Genomic DNA, 11,076 nt, shown 5'->3' with positions numbered 1-11,076 from the left:
GTACATAAAAAAATTATAAACATTGAATTCGAGTAGTTGTAAATGTAAATAATGATCACATAACTTAATGTAAGAGTGCAATACTAGATACCTTTACTATAAGAAAGAACGTGTCAGAAAGATACGAATTTCAAGATGTTACCGAAATATCGTCTTCAGTGTTGAGATGAAGGGAAGGTACAGTAAGCGGAAGAAATGTGCATAGATTAGCCTCTTTGGTTGTACAGTACAGTACATGTATTCTATAAAACTAGAAGTTATGGCCTATAATTCCCAATAATCAAGCTTCTCAAGCAATACGACATCCCTCTGTAGACCGGATTACTGATTTATATTGTAAATACTAGCCTCCGTGGCTCAAGCGGCAGTGCGCCGGCCTCTCACCGCTGGATACCGTGGTTCAAATCTCGGTCACTCCATGTGAGTTTTGTGCTGGACAAAGCGGAGGCGGGACAGGTTTTTCTCCGGGTAATCCGGTTTTCCATGTCATCTTTCAATCCAGCAGCACTCTAATTCATGTCATTTCATCTGTCAGTCATTTAACAATGCCCCAGAGGCAGTCGGCACATTTCCTATCCTCGCCACTAGATAGGGGCTTCATTCATTCCATTTTACTCTGAATTGTGGGATTCGCAAACTTGAGGAAATACCAGGAGGTATGTTTACTGGCCATCCAGTTCCAGAAGGCCGGCCGGATAAAGCTGCCACTGGGCGGTTGCTGCTTATCTTGTCAGTAGAGTCTATAAAGATGACCCCCTGAGGCGCAGGACGCTCTTTAGTTTATCATCTTGGCACAAGTGAGCATGACCCGCGAATACAAGTGCCATGGAGAACGGCTTGTGAATGAGTGAGGAGTGTTGAGCCAGTGTCCCTCAAGAGTGCAATATCTAGGTTAATTCAAGTCAAAATAGCACCCAAACCGGATCAAGGTTATTGTTCTTTGGAAACGCCGATCACAGGACTGCTAGCACAGTTATGGTGAGTTACTATGACATAACAATTGCATGAAGGCTATGGGGAGAGCTTGTAAATAACATTCATCTTCTGTGCCTTGAGTAAAACTAACCTTTACGTCAATGTCACCGGTGCTAATATTAGCAAGTGGGACATTTCTCATTGACCTTGACGGACAAAGCATCGTTCGGAATGTGTATAACATGGACTGTTCATAAGCGGTATACAACGGATTTCCATCGCAGATTAATGCAACTCTGAGATTCCCACCTTCTGGTTTATCTTAAATAAAACACAATGTAGGACGTTGGTGACCTTGACAGTTAATGCCAGCTGAGCCACAGTACTAATGGACCAAAGTTTGCTTGGTGTAGGATGGTCAGGTCCTCGTCGAATTATTATTTACAACCACTTACAGCATGTTTATAACTGGAATTGCTGGTGTAAAGATAAGATGGATAGATAAACAGATAGATAGATAAATGTATTTATTGGCGTAGTTAAGGCCATTAGGCCTTCTCTTACACTAAACCAATTTGTACATAGAATCAAAGCAAAGATAAGCACTCTTAATTGTCGAAATAATGGATGATTTCTACGAATAATAATAATATATTTTACTGGGTTAATTGGTTCAAACAAAACTCCCGTGGCTTTGTTGCTCCGTGGCTCAGGCGGCAGCGCGTCGGCCTCTCACCGCTGGGTTCCGTGGTTCAAATCCCGGTCACTCCATGTGAGATTTGTGCTGGACAAAGCGGAGGCGGGACAGGTTTTTCTCCGGGTACTCCGGTTTTCTCTGTCATCTTTCATTTAGCATCACTCTCCACTATCATTTCATCTGTCAGCCATTAGTCATTGCCCCAGAGGAGTGCGACAGGCCTCGGCAGCCGCAAGATGGGGGCTTCATTCATTCCATCCCTGACCCGATCACTGACTGGAAAACAGGTTGTAGGTTTACAATTGGTTCAAACAGCAGAGCGCTGACCTTCTGTGACCAAGTTCGCGGATTCGATTCCGGCTCAGTTCTGTGATATTTGAAGGTGCTTAAAAGAGCCAACCTTGTGTCAGTGAATTTACAGGCACGTTGAAGAACTCCTATGTGCCAAAATTCCAGCACCTCGACGTCTCCGAGGACTTTAAAGTAGTGGGACCTAAAGCCAGTGAGATTATACTGACTGGAAGGTGATTGGGGATTTAAGTGAGACTATGGAGTGAGTATGTGGGAAACTGGCAGTGAGATTTCAGGATCCTTTTTTTTTTTTTTTTTTTTTTTGCTAGTTGCTTTACGTCGCAGCGACACAGATACGTCTTATAGCAACGATGGGATAGGAAAGGGCTAGAAAGTGGAAGGAAGCGGCCGTGGCCATAATTAAGGTACAGTCCCGGCATTTGCCTGATGTGAAAATGGGAAACCACGGAAAACCATCTTCAGGGCTGCCGACAGTGCGGCTCGAACCCACTATCTCCCGCTTACTGGATACTGTCCGTTCTGGACCTTAATGGGTGGGTAGGAGATAGGGATCTGCGCTCAGATGGCCTTCGCTTAAACCGCAGTGGTAGATATAAGTTAGGAAATTTGTTTAGAAAGATTATAGGGAGGTAAATTTCAGGGAAACGGGGTGGCCTAGGGAGCGGTGATAAGGGAACAGGGAACTGGAAGTTAAGTAGGGATTATATAAAAATGTTAGTGCTCAACTGTAGAGGTATTGTAAAGAAAGGAGTAGAATTTAATTTAATATATATATATATATACCTACCAGATATTGTAATATGAGTTGAATCATTGCTGAAATGTGATATAATAGGTGCAGAAATTTTCTCATGGAACTGGAGCGTGTATCGTAGAGATATGATAGGAATGGTAGGAAGGGGAGTATTCATTCTGGTGAAAGAAGAATTTGTAAGCTACGAAAAAGTTAAGATGACAAACATGAAATTCTAGGTGTAAGGCTCATCTCTAAAGATAATAGGCAACTTGATGCCTTTGGAGTGTACAGACCGGGAAAGGGTAGCGCTGACGCTCATTCAGAATTATCTGGTAAGTTCATTACCTATGTGGGAAACGACAAGGAAGGGAACGTGATTGTAGCGGGTGACCTCAATTTACCAGATGTCGATTGGGAAGGTAATGCAAACGACAGGAAGCATGAACAACAAATGGCAAATAAGTAAATATGGGAAGGGCATCTGATTCAGAAAGTGACGGAACCAACTAGAGGGAAGAATATTCTGGGCGTATTGCTGATAAAACCAGATGAGCTCTATAAAGAAAACGAAGTAAAAGATGGCATGAAGCTGTTTTTGTCGAAGTTAAAAATAAATGTGATAGAAAGGATGGTCTTAATAAAAGTGTGACTGTTACGCAGTACCATATGGCTGATAAAACAGGCATGAGGGAGTTTTAAAAAAGTAACAATGATCCGTAGAAAACGGCAAATAAAAATGTAAACAGACTCTGGGATGGGTTTAAAGCAATTTTTGAAGAATATGAACATAGGTTTGTACTTTTAAAGGTGATAAGGAATGATAAAGATATACTATATTATAACAGAGAAGTAAAAAGACTAAGAATGAGGTACAGGTTGGAAAGAAATAGAGTTAGAAATGGCTGTGGAAGTAGGTAGAAATTGAAGGAACTTAATAGGAAATTGAATCTTGCAAAGAAGTCCACTAAGAATAACATGATGGCAAGTGTAATTGGCGGTCATACAAATTTTAGTGAAAAATGGAAGAGGCAAAAACAGGTTCCAAGAAGGACATTCCAAGAATAATTAATGAACAAGGGGAGTGTGTATGCGAGGATCTTCAAAAGGCAGGAGTATTCAGTCAGCAGTATGCAAAGATTGTTGGTTACAAGGATAATGTCCAGATAGAGATGGAGACTAAGGCTAAAGAAGTATTAAAATTTACCTATGACAACAATGCTTGCACCCGGGAGATAGCGGGTTTGAACCCCACTGTCGGCAGCCCCAAAGATGATTTTCCGTGATTTCCCATTCCACACCAGGCAAATTCTGGGACTGTACCTTAATTAAGGCCACCGCCGTTTCTTTCCCACTCCTAGCCCTTTCCTATTCAATCGTCGCCGTAAGACCTATCTGTGTCAGTGCGACGTAAAACAGATCCCAAAAAGTAATTAAAAATACGTACTTTTCTCATACGTTTACCATTTTTCGATTAAAATGAGCGTCAAAATACACAAAAACTTTTTTCTTGAAAACTGTTAGAATTAGGAAGAAAGTGCACATAAACGTTTCTTCTAAGAACACTTCGTAGGCTCCATTTTAATAGGACTTTAGGCAGAGTAATCATTTTTAAGCATCGTAGGGTTCATTTTCCTCGACTTGAATCGCGTTGTCTTTCTCTGCATGACCCGCATAATAGACTGTGTACTAGTAAGTCAGCTATATGTTATTCCTTATCATACTCTAATTCCAATTGCACATGAAATTTAATCTACATGATTTAAGACGTTCAGACGAGATAGTTCCACAATCATCGGAAGAAAGGGTACCTGAATTCCTCGTATTTTTGCCACTTCCTTTGCGCAGTTTTAGCCACGTTGTTGTGTTGACAAGTGCAGTTTACATTAGCTAGTGAGGTACATATATCTATTGTGTGTATAGTTCCACAGTTCCCGCCCTTATTAAAGAACATCATGGTCTTCAGTAATTTATGTTTTACTGTCGTAAATTGCCATCATAAAACCGGAGGTTCCTCCAAAGAGTTCACCATTCCTAAGGGGAGTCGGAAACAACCAAAATTTAAAAAATTACATTTCCCAAATGTTACCTCATTCAATTATTTGGACTCTGCTGATTAAAATGGTATATAATTTATTTTAATACGACACATGGAAACATTTTAAATAAATATTTAAAAAATCAATTCACAAGTGTCAAATTTGGCAACTTAGACAGGTTTCTTTGGAAAATATAAATATGTGGAACCCCTTAATCTAGAAGTTTGTGGTTTTCACTGTTCTATTCCTGAATATTATTCGCAGCGATTTCCGGCACTGTCATAACAAACATTTCAATAGTTTCGATCAAACAGAGTTAGATTTTAGGCACTGTTGTGGGTAAATGTGCGAATGAACATTCTGTTTTACTAATCATATTCTGAAAAATGACTTTTTTCACACGTTTGACCCATTATCTCAGAAACTACACTGGATAGGCAGTTAATTGTTTGCAGGAAGTCACCTTGTATCATGATACAGCTACTGAACTACATAAAAGTACTTCACATATATAGTTCCTGATTTACATATATTTTTAATGAGATTTTTTATTAAAAACTTGGAACTTATTAAACAAATTCATAACTTTACAATCGTTTCCTCTAACCATTCCATCCTGGTTCAGTACTTATGGGAAGGGTGTAAATACAAGTAGTAAAAATATCAAAGCTCTAAACTTAACACTTCCTCAGATAACGGGACCTCTTTTCTGTCAAATTAACACTATCAAGATGGAGGTTCCTCCAAAGAGTTCACCATTCTTAAGGCATGCATTTGATCGTGTATTACTTCCAGATTAACTCATCCACCATTTCCGAACATTTTTCTGCCCCCTGTATAGGTTTAAGGCTCAAATATAGACAAAGGCGGATCCAGGATTCCCTAAACCGGCTAACTTACAAAAATAACACAAAATAAAAACGAGTAATTGGGACATTTTACTTCCGTAGTGATTACATTTCCCAACTTCATTTTAAGGAAGTTGTTATAGTATAGTAAACGCTAGTTAAGGTAATTTGATATTTATTTCACCATAAAATTCCAGTACATAATGTTTAAAATATTTTACTGGTTCATCAACTTTACTATGTAGAGTTAGGCCTACGTACTTCAATCAACATTTAACCAGTTATAAATATGCAAGGCCATTAAGCTGGCACTCTCCCATTGTACTTGTCGGTTTTTAGCACTTACGTAGAAACTTCTCTCTGTAGAGGCTGTTGTGAGTGGCAAGGTGGCAAACCTTCGTCGCAATAGTCTAATATTGGGAAAGAAATCTCCTTTAAGAGGTAATATATGCAAATTTCTTACCTATTTTCTTCTGGATGAGACGTTGTCCAATTATCTCTTCCCAATGATATTTTCGCTCTTAATTCAGCACTTTTTGCTGTGCAATCTGCATCATACATCTCTGATGCTTTTTGTTACGGAGTTATCCGTGGTACCGCCCGGTACACTTTTAATAATTTCATCTACTGAAAACTTAGAAAAATGACTGAGAACAAGCCCTCCTAAATGGGTCACTTTGTTAACAGTAGTAATCATGTCAACGCCACTAGAAGAAGCTTTTATCTACAAAATGTTGATAGGCCTATGTTTTATTTTCTGTTTCATTATTTTGTCTTTTCAAAAAAACGATAAAATTGTAACACTAGAAAATTTACATTTGCAATTTATTGCATAGAAAATAGTATACTTTCAGCTAAAATTTCAAGTATTATTTCTGAACTAAGAAGCATATTCCCTGTTAATATTAATGCACTGCATCCACAAGCTCATCGTAACTTGTGAAGCCCTGGATTCAGCGGTCGCTGCCAAATGAAACCTATTGTTGCCAGTCCTCCAGCCACTGCTTGGACGAGTTCGAGTTCAATACTGACTATCATACTACTATTCATTCCTAGCGAACTTTAGTGACACAGTCTACGCATTTAATGCAGGAACAAAACTGTTAGGTATAATATCATTCAACCAAAACAACTTTGTAAACTAAATTAAACAAGGAGGGAGGGAGGGGGCTAAAGCCCCCCTTAGCCCTCGCTGGATCCACCTCTGACTAAGGCTACTACATGGTCTCTAGTGCACTCATGTTTCCTAACGTTGTTTATTTCATCACAAGCACTTGATTATTACAAAGAAATTACTAGTCAACTTGCAACATATCTTCCGTTGCGTTATTATGCGCCAATATTTTTCTTCAATAAATTTATCGTAAAGTCGATCTTCCATTTTATTTCCACAAAGCGGGCCTTGTAAGAACTAAAAATACACAGAGAATCGAAGACGGAGGAAAAATCTCGGTGTACTATATCAGTGTTCAGAAGATATAAGCTAAAAGAATTAGTGTGACAGTACAGTAATGTGGCATGGAGGGAATAAAAGTAGGAAGAAAGGAAGGGAGGGGGAAAAAGAAAGAAAGGAAGGAAGGACGGAAGGAAGAAAGATAGATTGAAAGGTAGTTAGGTAGGTAGGAATGGAAGGAGGAAGGAAGGAAAAGAAAAAGGGGGAAGGGAGATAAGAAGAAGTAAGGATTTAAAGAAGAGAGGAAGGAAGTGACGGAAGAATGGAAATAAGGAGCAAAAACGGAAAGAAGAAATGAATGGAATCAGATTGGAAGGAAGGAAGGAAGGAAGGAAGGAAGGAATAGAAGAACAGAAGGAAAGAAGAAATGCAGGGAGGCAGAAAGGAAGGAACGAAAATAATCGCCAAAGACTTCAGTGAAGGGAGATATAAAGGAAGAAATACAGAAAGGCAGGAAGAAATACAACGAACCGCTGTGGGTGGATTTTGAATCATGAGAATACCTGTGATAAGTACCATCACGCGACGAACACTATGGGTCGACTTTACTTGCGATTAGTACCACTATGTGAGGAACACCCTGGGTCTGTAATTAGTTGTTTTTTTTATTGCTATTTGTTTTACGTCGTACTGACACAGATAGGTCTTATGGCGACGATGGGATAGGAAAGGCCTAGGAATGGGAAGGAAGTGGCCGTGGCCTTAATTAAGGTACAGCCCCAGCATTTGCCTGGTGTGAAAATGGGAAACAACGGAAAAGCATCTTCAGGGCTGCCGACAGTGGGTTTGGAACCCACTATCTCCCGGATGCAAGCTCAAAGCTGTGCGCTCCTAACCGCACGGCCAACTCGCGCGGTGTAATTAGTATAATTGGGGGAGGGGGGGTGAATCACTATGGGTTTAGAGCACCCGTGATTAGTACCGATATATCCGAAACACCATGTGTAACCCTCGTCTTCCACAATGTATTGTCCATGGAGGTTGATAATTACGCTGCATTCTTATTTATATTCTGAAGGACGGATAAATTAACCTGTTAAAATCTCTGCGACAACTAGTGAGTCATCCTCGCGCCATACATAAAGGATCAGTGAAAACGTGTAAGACCTTTAATGAAATCACACTTTCTCACAGAATGACGCATGAACTTGGACGATATTTATTTCAAGAGAAGAGAGCTATGCCTTGAATGTAAACAGAGTCACGCCGTTGACATTTAAAATTTCATACCCGTCAATAGATTCTCCTTATTAGGCCACGTAAAGGAAATTGAAACAGTAGCAGACAGAAACAACTTTCTCGCTCCAAATGCTAAGAGACACGGAGGGGTGTTTCTTCACCCGATAAGACATTTACTGACAAGAAATGTAGCGTCGGGTGATTGGCCTCCCATTTAGGAAGAAAATGAAGGTATCGGATAATGAAAAGACAAGATCATGAGAGGAGGGAAGTGAATGTTCCCCCGGGCGTTATACTGTCAGAAATGCCTAAAATAGTCTGGACAGGAATAATGAAGGAGAGTTTCTTATCAGTACGCCACGGATTTTTGTGTACGTCAAAGTGAGAAGCATGTACCAAAATGTAGTGAGTTAAGGGTTATTCTGCCCGAAGGCAGGTCCGAACCTCCGCAGAGGTGTTCCTGAGCCGGAGTTTACGTGCGGTAGGGTGGCAGGTTTCCTTTCCGCTCCTCCATTCCCTTACCTCCCACCAACAGCGCGTGGCAACCCATCCAACTTCTGACCACGCCCTATGTTGCTTAACTTCGGAGATCTCACGGGATCCGGTGTTTCAACACGGCTACGGCCGTTGGCGAAATGTAGTAAATAACAGTAAAATATGTAATTAAATATGTAGTATTCACGAAATACGTAATAGTATTACTGCGCTAAATTTACAAAAATATTCGTATATTCCCTTATATTCCCTTATGGCTATGATATGAGACAATAACATTGTTTTAAATATTTCCATGTTTTATGACAACGTCATTGTTGTTGCTTTACATAATTTATATTGTCGACTGTTTTCTAATTTTGACAGTAATAAATTGTCCGCCTCTGCGGTGTAGTGGTTAGCGTGATTAGCTGCCACCCCCGGAGGTCCGGGTTCGATTCCCGGCTCTGCCACGAAATTTAAAAAGTGGTACGAGGGCTGGAACGGGGTCCACTCAGCCTCGGGAGGTCAACTGAGTAGAGGTGGGTTCGATTCCCACCTCAGCCATCCTGGAAGTGGTTTTCCGTGGTTTCCCACTTCTCCTCCAGGCAAATGCCGGGATGGTACCTAACTTAAGGCCACGGCCGCTTCCTTCCCTCTTCCTTGCCTGTCCCATCCAATCGCCCCATCCCTCCACAAGGCCCCTGTTCAGCATAGCAGGTGAGGCCGCCTGGGCGAGGTTCTGGTCATTCTGCCCAGTTGTATCCCCCGACCCAAAGTCTGAAACTCCAGGACACTGCCCTTGAGGCGGTAGAGGTGGGATCCCTCGCTTAGTCCGAAGGAAAAACCGACCCTGGAGGATAAACAGATTAAGAAGAAGAAGAAGAAGAATAAATTATCAAATTAAAAGCATAATCGAAATAGCGTACTTCAAATATTTAAATATAATGCTATTCACTGTAAACCCCGGAATACACACAGAGTGGCCAAAAGTCATGGGACCGGGCGAGTTGGCCGTGCGTGTAGAGGCGCGCGGCTGTGAGCTTGCATCCGGGAGATAGTAGGTTCGAATCCCACTATCGGCAGCCCTGAAAATGGTTTTCCGTGGTTTCCCATTTTCACACCAGGCAAATGCTGGGGCTGTCCCTTAATTAAGGCCACGGCCGCTTCCTTCCAACTCCTAGGCCTTTCCTATCCCATCGTCGCCATAAGACCTATCTGTGTCGGTGCGACGTAAAGCCCCTAGCAAAAAAAAAAAAAAAAAAAGTCATGGGAAGACACTGAATGTGATGTTAATAACGAGTTGCTCCTCCGCGTGCCCTCAAAACGGCAGCAATAAGGCGAGGTGTTGGAATCGTCCTGGAGGGATCTGGACCCCACGCATCTTGCATTGCTATCCACAATTGGTCTTGTGTAGTTGGCGCGGGGTTCGTGGAGCGTACACCAGCATCCCATAAATCTTCAACTGGATTAAGATCGGGGGATCTGGAGGGCCAATCCATGCTCGTAACTTGACAGGAGTGCTCCAACAACCACCTGCGTGTCACCACAGAGCGGTGACATGGCGCATTGTCCTGTCGTACCATGGTAGGGTACTTTAGTGCCAGAAAGGGGTGCAGATGGTCTGGAAGAATGTCCACATAACGTGCACCTGTTAGCGCTCCCTGCAGCCGGATAATGGTGAATAATTGCGACCATGAGATCTCCGCCTGGACCAGAACTGAGCCACCTCCCGCCTGGGCACAACCTTGTTGACATGCAGAATCCATAGCTTCCTGAGGCATACGCCACACTCTCACGCGCCCATCAGCTCGATACAAGCGGAACCGTGATTCATCGAACAATACCACACGCCGCCACTGTTCCATGGTCCACTGCCGATGTTCGCGGGCCCGTGCACGCCGTTGAGCTCTGTGTCGATGCGTAAGCAAAGGGACACGAGCCGGTCGTCGGCTGGTGAAGTCTATGCGGTGTAGTTGCCGCTTTACAGTCCTGGTAGAAATGGGTTCCTGACTCCCAACTGGGCGGTAATTTGACTCACAATAGCCCGTCGAGCTCCCAGTACAGGTATGTTTCTGTGGAGGCGACGTGGATGTCCGTTTGTTAAACACCTGTGGTCTTCCCGTACGGCGATTTACGCGATATTGAAGATCCACCCTCGACGCTGTTGACCTCGGAATTGGCGTGTAATCTCCGCAATGCTATGGCCCATGCGCCGCGCGCCGATGATCATTCCACGTTCAAAGTAGGGTTGGGCAGACCGGAACATTCATTTGTTCCGCAACATTAGGAGCTCGAGGCGGAGTGTTTCGGTACAGAGTGCCGGGACACGGGACACAGGACTGTAACTGCGTCCTAGAGAGAACTTCGAGAGGCAACAGGACATGCTCCGCTTCAGCTGGAATGTGCCTGAACCGAACGTGCTG

The 11,076-nt window shown here is 42.4% G+C and overlaps 1 protein-coding gene across 2 annotated transcripts in view; it reads left to right on the top strand.

Moving 5' to 3' along the window:
* Positions 1-793: 793 nt before the first annotated feature.
* Positions 794-11,076, top strand: part of cu (curled) — a 443,224-nt gene continuing 432,941 nt past the window's right edge. For both annotated transcript variants that reach the window (XM_067148551.2, XM_067148546.2), the window contains exon 1: positions 794-978. The gene's annotated coding sequence lies outside the window, so the exon portion shown is untranslated. The remainder of the gene's footprint in view (positions 979-11,076) is intronic.

The sequence above is a fragment of the Anabrus simplex genome, chromosome 5 (genome assembly GCF_040414725.1).
Source record: "Anabrus simplex isolate iqAnaSimp1 chromosome 5, ASM4041472v1, whole genome shotgun sequence".
Taxonomy (NCBI): Eukaryota; Metazoa; Arthropoda; class Insecta; order Orthoptera; family Tettigoniidae; genus Anabrus; species Anabrus simplex.
Note: the sequence above shows the minus strand (reverse complement) of the source record. Positions and strands in the feature narration are given on the sequence as shown.